This window comes from Helianthus annuus, chromosome 9 (genome assembly GCF_002127325.2).
Source record: "Helianthus annuus cultivar XRQ/B chromosome 9, HanXRQr2.0-SUNRISE, whole genome shotgun sequence".
Classification (NCBI taxonomy): domain Eukaryota; kingdom Viridiplantae; phylum Streptophyta; class Magnoliopsida; order Asterales; family Asteraceae; genus Helianthus; species Helianthus annuus.
In genome coordinates this window covers 84,667,531-84,687,480 of record NC_035441.2, presented here as the reverse complement: position 1 = coordinate 84,687,480, position 19,950 = coordinate 84,667,531, and the positions used below count along the sequence as shown (strand labels likewise).

At 40.2% G+C, this 19,950-nt stretch overlaps 1 non-coding gene across 1 annotated transcript; it reads left to right on the top strand.

The window, feature by feature from the left end:
• Positions 1-684: 684 nt before the first annotated feature.
• On the top strand, positions 685-790 carry LOC118482476. Its single transcript, XR_004868511.1, has one exon. It is a non-coding gene; the product is annotated as a small nucleolar RNA R71 (small nucleolar RNA).
• The last annotated feature ends 19,160 nt before the right edge of the window (positions 791-19,950 follow it).

Genomic DNA, 19,950 nt, shown 5'->3' with positions numbered 1-19,950 from the left:
AACCTCATCCTTTTGCATTCGCACTTCATCAAGTTGGTTCCGTTTTTGCATCTCCATTTGCATACTTTTTAGCATCTCCATCATCTCGTTTCCACCCGAAGACCCCCTTGTTCTTGACCCGTTTGGTATTGTTTTTGATAACCTTGGTTATTTCCGCCTCGGTATCCACCTTGGTTATTGTAAGATTGGCGTGAACCATAGTTACCTTGGCTACCTTGAAAATTCGGGTTTGCTTGATTTGAAGGGTTCCCATATCTAAAATTCGGGTGGTTCCTTAACCCGGGGTGGTAGGTATTAGAGTTCATGTTGTTGTAGTTCCTACCACCTCCTCCTTGACCTTGACCTTGAACCGCATGGACCTCCTCATATTGCCCTTCCAACATCCCTTGGCAATTTTCAGCCGCATGACCTATTTCATTACACAAAGCACAAACATCATAAATTTGGTTAGTGGTTTGAACATTACCATCATCTATGGCGTGCACCTGAGGTCGGGTAGTGGTCGGTCGGGCTCTTCTTGAAGCTTGAGCTTTCCTCTTTGATGTAGTTGCCACGCTTTCCAAGAACTCCCAATCATCGTTCTCATAATTTGTTCCAAAAGTCCCACCGGTAATAGACATCAAATCACGTGCATCTTCGGCACTCAACCCTTTGTGGAAGGCATTCATCAACTCCCACAATTCAATTCCATGGCGAGGGCAATTTTTAATCATCATATTGAAACGCTCGAATGCCTCGTGAAACATCTCACCATGTTGTTGTTGGAAGCTTCTCAACCCCTTTCTTGCATCATTGGTCTTTTGGGCGGTGTAAAACTCATCCAAGAAAGTTTGTTGCATCTCCCCCCATGTATATATGGATGCCGAAGGTAACGTGTAGAACCATTTTTTCGCCTTCTCTTCCAATGAAAATTGGAACAAAACCAATTTAATATCGTCGGCTGAAAACCCTTGACTCCCAAGAGTGTTGCAAATCGAGTCATAAGCCTCTAAATGAAAATAAGGCTCCTCCGTTGCCAACCCCTTGTACTTTGGTAAACTTTGCAAAGAGTTGGTTCTTACTTCAAATGTTCGCCCTTGATCATTATGAGGAATGACTACCGGTGAAGGGTTTTGCGTGATTACCGGCCGAAAATGTGCTTCAATGCCCCTCACATTTTCTCTAAGGTGTCTCCTTGGTACACCATACCTACCTCTTGGAATAATAGGACCATTTGGCCTTGGTACTTGCCCTTGTGGTGCAATTGGTTGTTGAAACTGTTGTTGTCGCATCGGTGGGCGTTGAGGTGGTCTTTGAAATTGTTGTTGTACATGTTGTGGCCGGACTTGTTGCAATGGAATAGGTGGTTGCATTGGTGGCCCTTGTGGTCTTGGCCGAATGTGTTGTGGTATAAGTTGTTGTTGTGGCATTCCACCAACACTTGCCATCCCTTGAGATTGACTTTGCACATACCCAAACTCCCCTTGATCACCATAACCTCCATAAGCGTACCCATCATCATCATACCCCTCAAAATCTTCAAATCCCTCATCATAACCATCTCCTTGAATTCCCGAAGTTTGCCCAAATGGGATGGTCGAATACTGAAAACCCGAATGTTGTGGTCTAAAGGATGAAGTAGTATGCATAATAGTTGAATTTGGTGCAATTGTGAAGGTGGATGATGATTGACCCGTAGTTGGGGGAAAGAAGTGAGATAATGGTGGGATTGTGGTGGATGGATTATAAGTGATGGTAGGCTCAGTTTGAGCGGTGATTGGTTGGGTGACATTGGATGGTGTAAATTCAGCGGTGGTATTAGGTAATGTGGTGTTTGGTGATGGTTGGGTGGAAGTAGGTATAAAGGGTGAGGATGATTGACCCGTTGTAGGTGGAATTTGAGAATCAGCCATGATGTTTCTCGGTGTGATGGGTGAAGTGGGTGAACCGATGATTTTGTTTTCTCGTACTAAAACTCTGTTTTGTCTTAGCGTTCTTTCAATTTCCGGATCAAACGATAGTGGTGATGACCTGTGAGAGCCTCTAGTATGCATACACCTGAAGTACCTGCACACTAAACACAACCAACGTAAACCCGAAAATAACAAAACAAAACTATTAAACTAACACACGTTGCGCACTACTCCCCGACAACGGCGCCAAAATTTGACGTGATATCGTGGGTCACGCAAATTTAATCCCCAAAACAACTATAGATAGTGGTAAGAGGGTATCGAACTCAGGGAGTATGTGGAAGGTATGTCAATTGTATAGCTTTGTACTTAAACTAAAATTAAACTAAATTGCAGAAATTAAAATTCAAGAGTTTGGATTGTTGTTTTAGAAAACTAAATTAAAAACTAATTTCAAATCAAATGTGGTTGTAAAACAGATTAGGAGAGAACAATGACCATCTTAGGTTTCAGTTTCTTTAAACAATTGTGTGTAATTCCAACTAGAAAGAGTTACATAGACATAACTCGTGTATAGATAATTGAAGTGATAAAAGGGAACAAAGTACTCGGATTATATAAACGCGAGGTTGTTTCCCGATGACCAATTAATCAATAACCAACCCTAACCCTTCCCGTGATATCTCGATTGCCAACGGCACCAAGAACGTACGATTAAGACTAGAAATTGCAATATCGATTAACAAATTACAATCAACCAAACATACACCATGATATTCAAGCAATGCAAGTTATCATTCTAGAAATTCAGAAATAAAACACACAAAAGTTCAAGAAACCTTCACCTAAGATGATCACCGAAGAGTTTAGCCAGACATGGCTTGGTGAATCATCATAATAGCAAATCCAATGTTCATGCGAATCGAAAATACAAACCGAATGATAGGAATTGTTCAAAACCAAGCAAGCACAGCAAAAATCGCCCCCAAGATGTTCTCTAACCGTTCAATGATGAAGAATGATGAAAAGACACCATCAAACTAACTTAATTGTGGCAGTTACACTTTTTCCGTCAGACACCACCGTAATTTATGGCTCCACCGTAAATTACGGTGGACAATAAAATGTTACGGTGTCTAGAGACTGATTTACGGTGGGGAACAGATGAAATCCAGGTCCACCGTAAATTACGGTAGGACCGTAATTTACGGTGGTGAGCTGACTTGTCTTCTTTGTTTTGTCTCTTGTTCCACGCTCGACCCGTTCATCACCAAAGTCTCCAAAGCTGCATTTAATCCATCTTTTAACTCCCGAACCGCACCTGAAACATAAGAAACTGTAGTTATCAATTCAAGATAATTACACGATTAAGTGAAGGATTATTTCATCTTTTAACATGCTTAAGGGTTGTCAAATGGACCACCCGTCAGGTACGTGACGTGATGTGACGGTATCCTAAACCATAATAACTAAATTGAGAACATATGTTATTATGTATAACGAGGTCATTCAGTAATATATAAGATATGAGAAAAACACTATGTGTGAAAACCAAACACTCCCTTAATAAAAGAAACAAGGGTGCTTCTATAACCAAAACTTCATTCCAAAATGTCCGGACACAGGAAAGCGCATAAGTACAGTTAAACTAGGAAGCAATTCAGAGAATAACCCTCGAAGTAGCCAATATTATGGATGCCACTCAACCAAGGACTAACCCGGAGAACCAGAGAATAAACTAGAGGAATTTTTTCCTTATTTATGATTAAGTTATAGATAAAGAGGCGGGGAAAAAGAAAAGATGTACTTATGAGTTAAGCATGTTTTGTAACCCTCCAACCATTGATGTCAATATAGGAGCTATATAGACACACGAGTTGTTAAGTCCAATAGAATATGTCACAGACATACGCGATTGCGCGAAAAGTAATAGAGTTAAATCCATAGTGCATTGATTGCAATCAAAAGCACTTCATTATTAGAATAGTATACTAGGTACCAAAGAAAAAGACATTGCCATGCAAATGAGTTGGGAAGAATTCACCCAAGAATGTCCTAAGAAATTATGTCCCCTAAGTGAGATAGAACAGCTAGAAATAAAATTCTTCAAACTAGAATTGAGGAAATTAGATAAATAGAGAATTTGTCATGAAGTTTATGAAACAACTAGGTTAGTCCCTCGTGCGATGGTAACAGGGAAACACATAATGAATCAAGTCATGTGGGATTTATTATTAGAAATTTGAACGTTCACTTAAGCTAGATCCCCTCAAAATTTCTCTGATTCGTGGAAGTTGGTGTGAATAGAAGCTTAATGTCAACCATATGTAAACCCTATTTAAATTAAGAATCCTAGAATTTAGCTATACCTTATAGTTAAATGATCGATGAGTGTCAAAAGGAGATAGTTGAAATCACTCAGAATCGTACGATAAGCTTAAACAACTACCTGGTACCCATAGACTTGATGCCTATGAAATTGGGAAAATTTAATGTAGTCACAAAAATGGATTGCTTAGATCTCTATTAAGCAGAAATTGGGTGCACCAGAAAGATACCACCACTTATATTGCTTCGCAACAAGAAACTAGTCATATCTAGAAATGAATGGAACAGATAAAGAATATCATTGTAACCTAATCCCGCAAGCTCAGATTCTTTGTTAAGATGAAATATAAGAGATATATGTGTGAAATGATTATAGAGATGCAACACCTCGAAATTTTGTGTCCAATGATGTATTGACACGTATCTTAAGTTTACACGTGGCATTTAATATTAAATAAAGGACTAAAGTTGACAAACCTTGAAAGTATGTAAATTCGAGGGTTATAAATGTCAAACAAGGGTAAGTATACTATATAGTAACCCTAAACGATGCTCGTACCTTCAAACGAATAAATCATGGATCGTACGGAAGCGAAACGCGGGAGAAAGTGAGAGATTACAAGCTGCAGGGGTTAACTGTGTCAACATGTTTAATTATACCTCTGAGTGACCCTTTGACGTACCCGAGGCTTTGTAACAGTAAAATACGCTCACTAGAATGTACCATATAAATTCCGCGAAGTTCCCTTTTAAAACGAGAAAGTTATGATCAAATTCGTATGAGAAGGGTTAAAAGCGTCAACAATGAAAGTTAAGGCTTTCCGGATAACTAACAAACTAACCGGGGACTTAACAATGCGGGTAAATAACACGAGGCCCTTAGTTGTAAATAATCGAGGGCCAAATCGCAAAGTTACCCCTTCAAACCCGAAAGGTCAGGTTATTAATTACCGAAGATTTCGTTATTAATTACAAAGATTTAGGCAATGATTATAAAAGATTCAAAAATCCAGAAATTTAGACCTAACGCGGGCCGCGTAAAAGTCATGGGTAAGTTAATGCGGGCCGCGAGCCTTCTGCAATTACGCGTTCTGATATGAGAACTCAGGCGACCCGCGTACAAGGTTGCCTGATCTTCCATGCGGGCCGCGTGAACCACCCAGATGCAGAAACTTTGGACAGACTTGTTGTTTGAAATTGTGAACGATCAAAAGTGCAATAAGTGAAGCATGGGTGCCCCCTACTTGCCTCCTAGCATCAAGGGCCACCTGCTGAACATCCATACTCACTTGTAGCCTGAGTTGTAATGATCTAAAGGCCATTCTTTCACTATAAATAGGCCTACATTGTGCATAAGTTCACCACACCTCAAAACACATCTTCTGATCATTCCTGAAGCTCCCAAGTGTTCTTCTATAATCATAAGTCGTGCACTAAGTCTCTGTAAGTATGCCAAACCTTCTATGGCTTTGTTTTTGCTTAGTTTAGCCTAAAAGTCAATCCGTCGTAACTAACGATTGACTTTACGATAAGTCATGAACGGTCCAGTAAATTGTCGAATTAAAAGTAGTTATGTGTTGGTATTTATGTGGGTAATAAACCCCTAAAAGGGTTCCCCCTGATCACCACTCTAACTAGTTCAAATGTCGAGTCAAACGTATACTTAAAAAGTCAACAGAAAGCCATTTTTGCGATTCTTGCATAATCTGTAATATAGATGATATGAAACCTGTTTGAACACTCATAAAACATGATAATAAGTATACTAATTTGTCTAAGCTCGTTTGATTCGGCCATTTGCTATATTGACCCGGTTCGGAGCCGAATGTCGCAAAAGTTTGACTTTTGCTTTGACTTCAGTTCTGACCCGTTTTAGTGCAATGTAGATATGCCTTAGGACTCTCTTAGGACCAGGTCACGTGATGGTATCACCCTCTGTGACCGGTTCGTTGTTTGTCCGAGTCTTTTACGCATTTCCGTTAATTGCTTAAAAATTGACCGTAACGCCCTTTTCAAAATAAAACGAGTATTTCGGACACGTGAAGGGACCATAACCTTGCTTACTAAATTCTAAGCATGTCCCTAAAATTTCACGCCAATCCGAAGTCCAGAATGGGAGTTATGCTAAATAGCGCAATTAAAAGAAACTTTTGTAATAAACGGCGCGATTAGCATAACGCCTACCTAAACCAAGATTTCGACACCAAACCTTTTACTCACTGTTGTAAAATAATATTTCGGGATTTTTAAAGATTTTTAATCATTTTTAACCTGCTCATAACCTGCGGTTATGGCTACGGTTCGGTAAATACCGAATATGCCCTTTTCGGCCAAAACTTGAGTTCTATGAGGTCTTTTGACCCGATTCTAGTTGCTACTGATTTTAAATAATAAATAAAGTATTTTAGACTTTGTAAACTGATCGGGAAACTCAGATTTCCTGTAGAACTCTAAAACCTCCTTTAAAAGTCTTTAAAATGACCGGAAAACCCCTACGGGGCGTATAATAAACTTAAACTCATTACGGGCATCACGGAAGGTATACTACTGATACCACAACCTCTTTAAAGCATATTGACTTAGGAAACAAGTGTAGGACTCTTACGGTTACCCGTTGCGCCTATTGCGCGCACGGTTCGGCTTATGTGACTAGTTTACATAAATTAGCCGATACGGGTCAAACCATATTATTTTGACCCCAAAATCCAGAGTGTGAACATTAAACCCATATAAAACAAGTCTTTGAACTTGTTGGGTCAGAATCACATTCCATTCTCGGTTTTCGCCTTTCACGCGATTAAACCGTATCTATCCCTTGAAACTGACCGGTCTAGGCTACGGCTAATATTAAGACCCGTTAGGATTCTAATAGGTTATTTTAAAACCTTCGTTCCAGAATAGAAGCCCCAGTAAAAGATATCTGTGATTTAATCAATTAAGGACAATACTTGCAAAGGTAAATACTTTTAACTTATTTTCCGTATTACGGGCTTGGGTTACGGTATATATAAAATACCGCTTGATCGAGCATCAAATCTTCCATCGTTTGGTGGTTAATTGAATAATTTGATCGGCTCGTTTAAACAGTCTTGTTACTTAAAAGCCTTTGGGGGGTTAATGACCATGTCCCGGATATCCTTGGCATTATTTTACGAAATGGCCACGACCTCGACATCCGGGTGTAGGCGTACACCCGGCATTATGTCTATATTAATAAAAGACGTAACCGTTGGTTTACCCACCTCGGTTTTACGCAATGTGGTGTGTCTATTGATCTTTAACCCGGACTGGATCCGGGCTACTGAACGCAAAAGGAACATGTAATTCGTTCACAAGATTATAATACTAAATAATTCTCCCAAGTTATAAAAGAATTTGTGCCTTGAGCATTCAAATCAATTTTAAATAAACATTTTACGAAAGTGTCGGTTGAACGTATTTACCAGTGTAAACTGACGTATTTTCCCAAAAAGATTAAGTGCAGGTACTACACGTAATCGGCTGGCTATAGCTCCTTAGCATCTTAAGAAGTCTCGCAAGCTTTGATGCCTTGACTGTTGAACAACACTTTTTTATTATTTTGTTTCCCCTATGGATGCAATTCGACTATTTGTGATACATTCGATATTACAATCAATGGTTGAATTATATTTATCTTTATGCTTCCGCTGTGCATTCATATAATTGTGTGGTTTGACTTTATTGTTGCCAACTACGTCACGGTAATCCCCCACCGGGCCCACCGGTAATACACGTGGAAATCGGGGTGTGACAGGTTGGTATCAGAGCCAACATTGAGTGAATTAAACACTATCCTAATGTGTTTAATCTCAGTGACACAATTGCACATACTTGAGTCTAGACAAGAACATAGGACAAATTCGAATTGTTATTCCAAGTTTGTCTTTTTCTTTTATTATTGTTATTTAAAGTTTTAAAAGCAGGAAATATGGCACCTGTAATTTTCCGAGGAAGAGGAAGGGGAAGAAGAGGCAGAGGAGAGATCGTTACTCACCACGACACTCTAGTAGTAGCCACTACCCGCCACTACAAGAAGAAGGACCTTCAAGTCCAGTACAGGAGGCGAACTCCGCACCAGTTGCACCATCTTCGCCACCATTTGGGTATGACCACCCAGTACCTGCGTACACAAGTCCAACGGCATACAACCCGTTTGAACCATCATCGCACGCACATTACAATTACAACTATGAGCGCGACCCATATGTGGTAGCGGCTAGGTATAATGCCCGCTATCCTGACGGAGCTTTTGGAAACATGGGAATACCGGACTACTCAGCTCATGGGTATCCGGCACCTCCTAGACCTCCAGTTCCGCAACCGGCGCCACAACCACGTTTTTCTCTGCCCGAACAAGAAGAAATCCTCCACCGCTTAACTCGTGTGGAACGGGATTTCGAGGAAGAACTAAAGAACAACAGGGGATTCCTTAAGGGCCTAGCGAACCTGTTGAAAGGCAAGAAGAAGAAACGCGACCATTAGTCCTTATATGTGTTCTAATGTAATGTCTATTTTAAATAAAGTCACTGCGTGGACATTTATCGTATTTCAGTCCCTACGTGGACTTATCTTTTAGTCCCTGCGCGGACATCTATCTTGTATTAGTCCCTGCGTGGACTTGTCTCTTATTTTAAACCTCTATGTAGGTACGTACTTGTTTAAAAGTCCCGTTTAGGGCAGCGTGTAATCGTATTTGAAATTATGGAATATTATGTTATGAATTTCATTTTTGTTATTACTATATATGAAATAGATCAAAATCATTCCTTTTAATTTGATCTGCCTAAATAAAGAATCTTAAGAGTGAAACCTAGCCAGGTGTCTTTTAAGATCCGGCCAAGATGGTAAGACCTAATTAAAAGATTCAGATTCCCTGTTAACCTCTGTAAGCATGTTAACAATCATGGCAGATGTGATTCGCTAAAATCGCACACGTCATTCTTATACAAGAATCCTTTAAAGGATTCCAAAGCCCAGATTAATGATTTGTAAATCATGGGTTAAATCATCAATAAAGATGATCACCTGTTAAAACATCCATTAGCGATGTAATGCCTACGGGCCAACTTTATTAAAACATCCATTAGAGATGTAGTGCCTATGGGCCATAATTGTTGTCATAATAAGGCAAAAGACAGTGGTGGTCTATGACTCCCTGTCAGAAGGGGGTAAAAGAACTACGGTTCAAACCTTCACACCTTGATTCTTTGTAATCTCGGCTAATATCATAATAACGTCCTCGTGACTAGGCTTTTATGCCACTAGCAATATTATTTGTAATTAGGATAAGTATGTTCAAATCCTAAATAAAAAGTGAGTAACAAATTAACCGGATATGGTCTTCGTTACCATGGTTAATGAATTGCCATAAAGGACAATTCAATAATAAACTCCAAAATAGAATTTTCATTATCTTCTGCAGCAGATACAAGCTACTATGGCAAATCCTAATGGAGAAAATAGTCATACGAGTGAAGATGAATATGATAATGCCCAAGTACATTTAACAGGTGCTCAACTAAAGGCTCTTGTCGACAACGCTGTTCAAGCAGCTCTAGATCGACAATATACCGAATCTCGAAGCAGAACCGTTTCCAAACCACCATCAAAGCCGAAGACACACTCAAAATCCCACAGCAAACCATTATCCAAACCACTCTCCAAACCCAAAAAGGACGACGACAATCACTCGTCAAATGAAAACAGTGTTCGTCGTGAAAGGGAGTATACTGATGCATCCCGGGCCAGGGGCTGCACCTACAAGTACTTTGTGTCTTGTAAACCCCGAGACTTCACGGGGGAGAAAGGTGCCGTTGAATGTATGACGTGGCTGGATGAGATGGACACTGTGGTGGACATCAGTGGCTATGCGGAAAGGGACGTAGTGAAGTTTGTGTCGCAAAAGTTTAAGGGCGAGGCCCTGGCTTGGTGGAGGGCATTGGTTCAAGCTTCGGGAAAGACTGTGCTATACAGCATGACGTGGGAGGAATCCGTTTCTCTCATCAAAGAAAATTACTGCCCTCAACATGAGGTGGAGAAGATAGAGTCCGATTTTGTATCATTAGTGATGACAAACCTGGACTGCCAAGCCTACTTAACGAGCTTCAACACGATGTCTCGATTGGTTCAATATCTGGTAACCCCAGAACCAAGGAGAATCGCTCGTTTTATCGGGGGGTTAGAACCCGAGATAAAGGCAAGTGTGAAGGCCTCTCGGCCAACGACCTTCAGGTCTGTAACTGACCTCTCTTTGTCCCTCACAATGGACGCGGTCCGACTGAGATCGTTGAGGAATAAAGAGGCCGAGAAGAGGAAACGTGAGGATGATACCTCACGAAGGTCGGGAAAGAAGCACCGTGGGAACGGTGATGGCAAGAGAGGGACAGAGTCGAGGAAAGATGGGCAACAATCTGGAGAGAAGCCCAAGTGCAAAAACTGCCAGAAATTCCACTTTGGGAAATGTAGACTTGGGTCGAACTCACAGTCTCAGTCGAGGTCGCATACCTGTGGACTGTGCAAGTCCAAGGACCACAAGACTGTGGACTGCAAGAAGATTAAAGATGCGACCTGCTATAACTGCAATGAGAAGGGGCACATTAAAAGCAACTGCCCCAAGCTCGCCAAGAAGACTGAAGAAACCAAGAAGAATAACGCTAGAGTCTTCAAGATGGATGTGAAGGAAGCTTTGCAAGACGACAACGTAATCACAGGTACTTTTCTCGTGAATAATATCTTTGCAAGAGTACTTTTCGATTCAGGCGCTGATAAATCCTTCGTAGACCAAAAATTTTGCAAATTGCTGAATATGCCTATCAAAACCCTAAATGTGAAATACGAGGTAGAGCTAGCAGACGGCACAGTAGAAACCGTCTCCACTATACTAGATGGATGTGTGATATCCATTAAGAACCACTCTTTTCCACTATCTCTACTCCCCTTCAAACTGGCTGGTTTTGACATCGTTCTGGGTATGGACTGGTTATCCCACAACCAGGCCCAGATCGTCTGCAACAGAAAACATATAGTGCTAAAGACTCCGACTGGTGAATCGCTTACCATTCAAGGAGATACGCAGTACGGATTGCCCGAGAACGTAACTATGCTCAAGGCTTCTAGATGTTTAAAAAGTGGCTGTGTCATCTACATGGCACAGGTGATAATTGAAGAGCCCAAACCAAAGCTGGAAGACATTCCTGTCATTTCGGAGTATCCAGAAGTTTTCCCCGAAGATCTACCTGGGTTGCCACCAGATAGGCAAGTGGAATTCAGAATAGATATTATTCCTGGAGCGGCTCCCATTGCTAGAGCACCCTACAGGCTAGCACCAACTGAAATGAAGGAATTGAGGACCCAGCTGGATGAACTGTTAGCTAAAGGTTTCATTAAACCAAGTTCATCTCCTTGGGGAGCACCTGTCCTATTTGTTAAGAAGAAGGACGGATCGATGCGTCTGTGCATCGATTATCGTGAACTTAATAAGGTCACGATAAATTATAGATACCCATTGCCAAGGATCGACGATTTGTTTGATCAGTTGCAAGGGGCTTGTTATTTCTCAAAGATCGACTTGAGGTCAGGCTACCATCAGCTGAAGGTCAGAGATGAAGACGTACATAAAACAGCATTTAGGACTCGATACGGTCACTACGAGTTCCTAGTGATGCCTTTTGGGCTCACAAATGCACCGGCTGCGTTCATGGATCTCATGAATCGCGTCTGCAAGCCGTACTTGGACAAATTCGTCGTCGTATTCATCGACGACATTCTTATCTATTCAAAGAACAAAGCTGACCATGAGAAACACCTACGATGTATTCTCAAATTGCTGCATCGCGAGAAACTCTATGCCAAATTCTCTAAATGCGAATTCTGGCTACGAGAAGTCCAATTTCTTGGACATGTCGTAAGCGAGCATGGTATCCAGGTGGATCCCGCTAAGGTAGAGGCGGCCATGAATTGGCAAGAGCCAAAGACGCCTACCGAAATTCGTAGTTTCCTGGGGTTGGCAGGATACTACAGGAGATTCATTGAAAATTTTTCAAGGATTGCTACGCCCTTAACCTCCTTGACCAAGAAGAAGGAAAAATTTGATTGGGGCCCTAAGCAGCAAGAACCCTTTGATATTTTAAAGCAAAAGCTAAGCAACGCCCCTGTGTTGACGCTACCGGAAGGTACCGAAGAGTTCGTAGTTTACTGCGACGCGTCACACACTGGCATGGGGTGTGTGCTCATGCAGAAAGGCAAAGTGATTGCCTATGCGTCGAGACAGTTAAAGGTGCACGAAAAGAATTACACCACCCATGACTTGGAGTTGGGTGCCGTTGTGTTCGCACTAAAACTGTGGAGGCATTATCTGTACGGAATCAAGTTTGTGATCTATTCAGATCACAAGAGCCTTCAACATCTGTTTAATCAGAAGGAGTTGAACATGAGGCAACGCCGTTGGATGGAAACCTTAAATGATTATGATTGTGAGATCAGATACCATCCCGGCAAGGCGAATGTAGTCGCTGATGCCCTAAGCCGGAAAGAAAGGATGAAACCCATCCGAATCAATGCTAAGAGCATTGAAGTCAAGAATAACTTGATTGAAAGGATATTAGCTGCACAGCGAGAGGCTGTGTTGGAAGCTAATTATCCTAAGGAAAAGTTAGGAGTAACTGAGGAGCAGTTAACTCTTAGCAAGGATGGAATTTTGCGATTGAATGGGCGAATATGGGTTCCAATATATGGAGGACTACGAGATGTTATCCTCCAGGAAGCCCATAGTTCCAAATATTCTGTCCATCCTAGAGCAGACAAAATGTATCAGGATCTAAAGGCAAATTATTGGTGGATAGGCTTGAAAAAGTCTGTAGCCGCTTATGTAGCTAAATGCTTAACTTGTGCACAAGTAAAGGCTGAGCATCAAAAGCCATCTGGCTTGCTACAACAGCCTGAACTTCCTGAATGGAAATGGGAGTGTGTAACTATGGATTTTATCACCAAGTTACCCAAAACAAGGAAAGGAAATGACACGATATGGGTTATAGTCGATAGACTGACCAAGTCAGCTCATTTCTTGCCCATCAAGGAGACTTATAGCTCCGACACTTTAGCCCAGTTATACGTTGACAAGATTGTAGCCTTACATGGCATACCTGTGTCTATTATCTCCGATCGAGATACTAGGTACACGTCGCATTTCTGGAAAAGCTTCCAGCAATCTTTGGGCACACGTTTGAATTTTAGTACGGCTTACCATCCTCAGACAGACGGTCAGAGTGAGCGTACTATTCAAACGTTGGAAGACATGCTGCGGGCATGTGCTATCGATTTAGGTGGTAGTTGGGATAAGAACCTACCCCTAATCGAATTCTGCTACAACAATAGCTACCATACCAGCATAAAGGCTGCGCCTTTCGAGGCATTATATGGTAGAAAGTGTAGATCGCCTGTTTGTTGGGCGGAAGTGGGAGAGGTCCAATTATCAGGACCAGAGATAGTTTTCTAAACAACGGACAAGATTGTCCAAATTCGGGAACATCTCAAAGCTGCCCGTGATAGGCAGAAAAGTTACGCTGACCCAAAGCGTAAGGATTTTCACTTCGAGGTAGGTGAAAAAGTGTTACTAAAAGTATCACCCTGGAAGGGGGTGATGCGTTTCGGTAAGAAGGGCAAACTGAGCCCAAGATACATAGGACCTGTTGAGGTTATCGAACGTGTCGGGTCAGTTGCCTATAAATTGAACTTACCAGAAGAGCTCAATGGAATTCACAATGTGTTCCACATCTGCAATCTAAAGAAGTGCTTCGCTGATGAATCATTGGTGATCCCACACACAGATGTGCATATAGATGAGAGCTTGAAGTTTGTGGAGAAGCCTTTGTCGATTGAAGACCGACAGGTGAAAAAGCTTCGAAGAAAGCATGTGCCTATAGTCAAGGTTAAATGGGATGCCCGGAGAGGTCCCGAATTCACATGGGAAGTTGAATCCACGATGAAAGAGAAATATCCCTATTTGTTTGAGTAAATCTCGGGTCGAGATTTATTTTAAGGGGGTGAGGATGTAACACCTCGAAATTTTGTGTCCAATGATGTATTGACACGTATCTTAAGTTTACACGTGGCATTTAATATTAAATAAAGGACTAAAGTTGACAAACCTTGAAAGTATGTAAATTCGAGGGTTATAAATGTCAAACAAGGGTAAGTATACTGTATAGTAAACCTAAACGATGCTCGTACCTTCAAACGAATAAATCATGGATCGTACGAAAGCGAAACGCGGGAGAAAGTGAGAGATTACAAGCTGCAGGGGTTAACTGTGTCAACATGTTTAATTATACCTCTGAGTGACCCTTTGACGTACCCGAGGCTTTGTAACAGTAAAATACGCTCACTAGAATGTACCATATAAATTCCGCGAAGTTCCGTTTTAAAACGAGAAAGTTATGATCAAATTCGTATGAGAAGGGTTAAAAGCGTCAACAATGAAAGTTAAGGCTTTCCGGATAACTAACAAACTAACCGGGGACTTAACAATGCGGGTAAATAACACGAGGCCCTTAGTTGTAAATAATCGAGGGCCAAATCGCAAAGTTACCCCTTCAAACCCGAAAGGTCAGGTTATTAATTACCGAAGATTTCGTTATTAATTACAAAGATTTAGGCAATGATTATAAAAGATTCAAAAATCCAGAAATTTAGACCTAACGCGGGCCGCGTAAAAGTTATGGGTAAGTTAATGCGGGCCGCGAGCCTTCTGCAATTACGCGTTCTGATATGAGAACTCAGGCGACCCGCGTACAAGGTTGCCTGATCTTCCATGCGGGCCGCGTGAACCACCCAGATGCAGAAACTTTGGACAGACTTGTTGTTTGAAGTTGTGAACGATCAAAAGTGCAATAAGTGAAGCATGGGTGCCCCCTACTTGCCTCCTAGCATCAAGGGCCACCTGCTGAACATCCATACTCACTTGTAGCCTGAGTTGTAATGATCTAAAGGCCATTCTTTCACTATAAATAGGCCTACATTGTGCATAAGTTCACCACACCTCAAAACACATCTTCTGATCATTCCTGAAGCTCCCAAGTGTTCTTCTATAATCATAAGTCGTGCACTAAGTCTCTGTAAGTATGCCAAACCTTCTATGGCTTTGTTTTTGCTTAGTTTAGCCTAAAAGTCAATCCGTCGTAACTAACGATTGACTTTACGATAAATCATGAACGGTCCAGTAAATTGTCGAATCAAAAGTAGTTATGTGTTGGCATTTATGTGGGTAATAAACCCCTAAAAGGGTTCCCCCTGATCACCACTCTAACTAGTTCAAATGTCGAGTCAAACGTATACTTAAAAAGTCAACAGAAAGCCATTTTTGCGATTCTTGCATAATCTGTAATATAGATGATATGAAACCTGTTTGAACACTCATAAAACATGATAATAAGTATACTAACTTGTCTAAGCTCGTTTGATTCGGCCATTTGCTATATTGACCCGGTTCGGAGCCGAATATCGCAAAAGTTTGACTTTTGCTTTGACTTCAGTTCTGACCCGTTTTAGTGCAATGTAGATATGCCTTAGGACTCTCTTAGGACCAGGTCACGTGATGGTATCACCCTCTGTGACCGGTTCGTTGTTTGTCCAAGTCTTTTACGCATTTCCGTTAATTGCTTAAAAATTGACCGTAACGCCCTTTTCAAAATAAAACGAGTATTTCGGACACGTGAAGGTACCATAACCCTGCTTACTAAATTCTAAGCATGTCCCTAAAATTTCACGCCAATCCGAGGTCCAGAATGGGAGTTATGCTAAATAGCGCAATTAAAAGAAACTTTTGTAATAAACGGCGCGATTAGCATAACGCCTACCTAAACCAAGATTTCGACACCAAACCTTTTACTCACTGTTGTAAAATAATATTTCGGGATTTTTAAATATTTTTAATCATTTTTAACCTGCTCATAACCTGCGGTTATGGCTACGGTTCGGTAAATACCGAATATGCCCTTTTCGGCCAAAACTTGAGTTCTATGAGGTCTTTTGACCCGATTCCAGTTGCTACTGATTTTAAATAATAAATAAAGTATTTTAGACTTTGTAAACTGATCAGGAAACTCAGATTTCCTGTAGAACTCTAAAACCTCCTTTAAAAGTCTTTAAAATGACCGGAAAACCCCTACGGGGCGTATAATAAACTTAAACTCATTACGGGCATCACGGAAGGTATACTACTGATACCACAACCTTTTTAAAGCATATTGACTTAGGAAACAAGTGTAGGACTCTTACGGTTACCCGTTGCGCCTATTGCGCGCACGGTTCGGCTTATGTGAATAGTTTACATAAATTAGCCGATACGGGCCAAACCATATTATTTTGACCCCAAAATCCAGAGTGTGAACATTAAACCCATATAAAACAAGTCTTTGAACTTGTTGGGTCAGAATCACATTCCATTCTCGGTTTTCGCCTTTCACGCGATTAAACCGTATCTATCCCTTGAAACTGACCGGTCTAGGCTACGGCTAATATTAAGACCCGTTATGATTCTAATAGGTTATTTTAAAACCTTCGTTCCAGAATAGGAGCCCCAGTAAAAGATATCTGTGATTTAATCAATTAAGGACAATACTTGCAAAGGTAAATACTTTTAACTTATTTTCCGTATTACGGGCTTGGGTTACGGTATATATAAAATACCGCTTCATCGAGCATCAAATCTTCCATCGTTTGGTGGTTAATTGAATAATTTGATCGGCTCGTTTAAACAGTCTTGTTACTTAAAAGCCTTTGGGGGGTTAATGACCATGTCCCGGATATCCTTGGCATTATTTACGAAATGGCCACGACCTCGACATCCGGGTGTAGGCGTACACCCGGCATTATGTCTATATTAATAAAAGACGTAACCGTTGGTTTACCCACCTCGGTTTTACGCAATGTGGTGTGTCTATTGATCTTTAACCCGGACTGGATCCGGGCTACTGAACGCAAAAGGAACATGTAATTCGTTCACAAGATTATAATATTAAATAATTCTCCCAAGTTATAAAAGAATTTGTGCCTTGAGCATTCAAATCAATTTTAAATAAACATTTTACAAAAGTGTCGGTTGAACGTATTTACCAGTGTAAACTGACGTATTTTCCCAAAAAGATTAAGTGCAGGTACTACACGTAATCGGCTGGCTATAGCTCCTTAGCATCTTAAGAAGTCTCGCAAGCTTTGATGCCTTGACTGTTGAACAACACTTTTTTATTATTTTGATTCCCCTATGGATGCAATTCGACTATTTGTGATACATTCGATATTAAAATCAATGGTTGAATTATATTTATCTTTATGCTTCCGCTGTGCATTCATATAATTGTGTGGTTTGACTTTATTGTTGCCAACTACGTCACGGTAATCCCCCACCGGGCCCACCGGTAATACACGTGGAAATCGGGGTGTGACAAGAGAGTTGAATATAGTCATTATGGGTTGTTAGTGATGCCATTAACATAAGAAAAACACACCTGTAGCATTCATGGGTCTCATGAACTTAGGCAAACATAGTCCTGTATGCATTCAGTAGGAAAGAATCAATAAAAACATGTGGATCTAGAATTGGTGGATTATATGATTTAAGAAATGATTAATAGTGGCCGAGAATGAAAAGACCTATTGCCAGATATGTAGAGAAATGTCTCACCTGTTTTAAAGCAAAAGTAGAGCATCAAAATCCACCCGACTACCTACAACAAACTAAATCCCAGAATGGAATGGGATAAGATAGCAAGGGACGTTGTTACTATACTTTCAAGATCGAGTCATGGGGACAATGCTATTTAGGTGATAGTCGATAGGTTATAAGATGAAAAGTAAGCCAAACTCTTTACTAAAGAGATGATATGTGACACGATGTGCCTGTCTCGATCATATCAAAGAGAGATAATTGTTTATCCTTGAGATTCTGGAAAGGTTTCTAGAAAGAGCCAGGAACATGAATAAACTTGAGCACTAGATACCACCTCCATACTTAAGGGCAAAGCAAACAAACTATCCAAAAGTAGAAGATGTGTTTCGTACATACGGAATCAACTTTGGTAGTAATCTGGGCATTCATCTACCATTGATCGAATTCTCATATGATAATAGTATCACATAAGCATAAAAGGATCATCCTATGAAGCGCTATGTTAGAGGAAATATAGAACTCCTATCTATTAGACTAAAGTAGGAAAAAAGTTAGTTGTGTGAACCAACGAACAACTGACAATATAAAGCATATTAAAAGCATGAAAATCTCGAATGACCGACAGAAGAGTTACGCAAAGCCTAAGATCTTAGAATATTAAGTAGGTAATAAAGTGATGCCGGAGATATCGCCTTTGAAAGGAACAATATGATCAAATGATAAATAAATGAAAGTGAAGACGAGATGAAGGAACTTATCCCTCAGTTATTCACGGTTTAACAGGTTTCGAGGACGAAAGCTAATTTAAGGGGGTAGAGTTGTAACGCCCCGTTTTGTAGACAAAAATAAAAATATATAAAATTTAGATTTCATATATTATGATGGTCATTCGAAATATGAGATGTCTAGACGAATGTTTAGGGTTATAAGAGACCGTAGAATAATAATAAAATATGTTATATTTGACCCTGATCCGTTTTTAATGAAACTTAGGTTAAAACGTAGATAAAAATATGCTCGTTCTAGTGACATATTCGTCGTTTTATAAAATGTTATATTTTAAAAGTTATACGAGAAAAACAAGTGAAGCGGCTGAAATAACTATAATATATAAAATATAATAAATATAACAATACATTTTACATGAAACAAGCGACATGAAGCAAGCGAGCAAGCACACATGACATTCTTGTCCCTCATCGATGCATAGAAACTTTAAGGTGCTTGCTTTCTTTCTATAAATACAATCATATGTTAAGAATATAGAGTATAAGTTTCTTTTTGGGAACGCTCTAGTATAACAGAATCCCAAGCATACGATACCCTGTTGAGTGTTGTTATTAGTTGTTTTGCACGAATATGAGCTCGAGTAGGGAGACTCTACATCAAATTGCCGTAGATAGTTTTAAGGTATGCTCTCGTTTAAGTTTATGTTTACTTATTTATTATATATTTTTAGTAGTTAATATCAGTATTATTATTAGTAATACTAGTGTTATTATTTTTAGGTATTAGGGTTGTTGTTAGGGGTGGGTATTGGGTAGCGTAGCCTTAGTTAGGCATGGACTGATCACCCATGCTTAAGCAAGGCAGCGTTAACCAATATCCAACCATGATAATAACTAGTTAGATGTACCATAATCTGACCTAGGATTGCTTATGTTGTATCGGGACCCAGAGATATTGTTTGATTATGCTGGCAATTGTTATTAGATTGTACTAGCAATTGTTACTTTATTGTGCTAGCAACTATTACACATGTGAGTTTTATGAATGCTTTCCAAATGTGAATATGCTTGTCCTAAACTGTAATTGTAACACCTCGAAAATTTGCGTCCTATAATGTATTGACACGTGTCATAAGCTTGGACGTGTTAAAAAATACTATAGAGGGACTAAAGTTGACAAACATAGAAAGCATGTGAATTCAAGGGTTCAAAATGTCAACAGGGGATAAATATACTTTACAGTAACCCTACATGATGCTCGTACCTTCAAACGAATGAATCATGGATCATACGGAACGAAATGTGAAAGAAAGTGAGA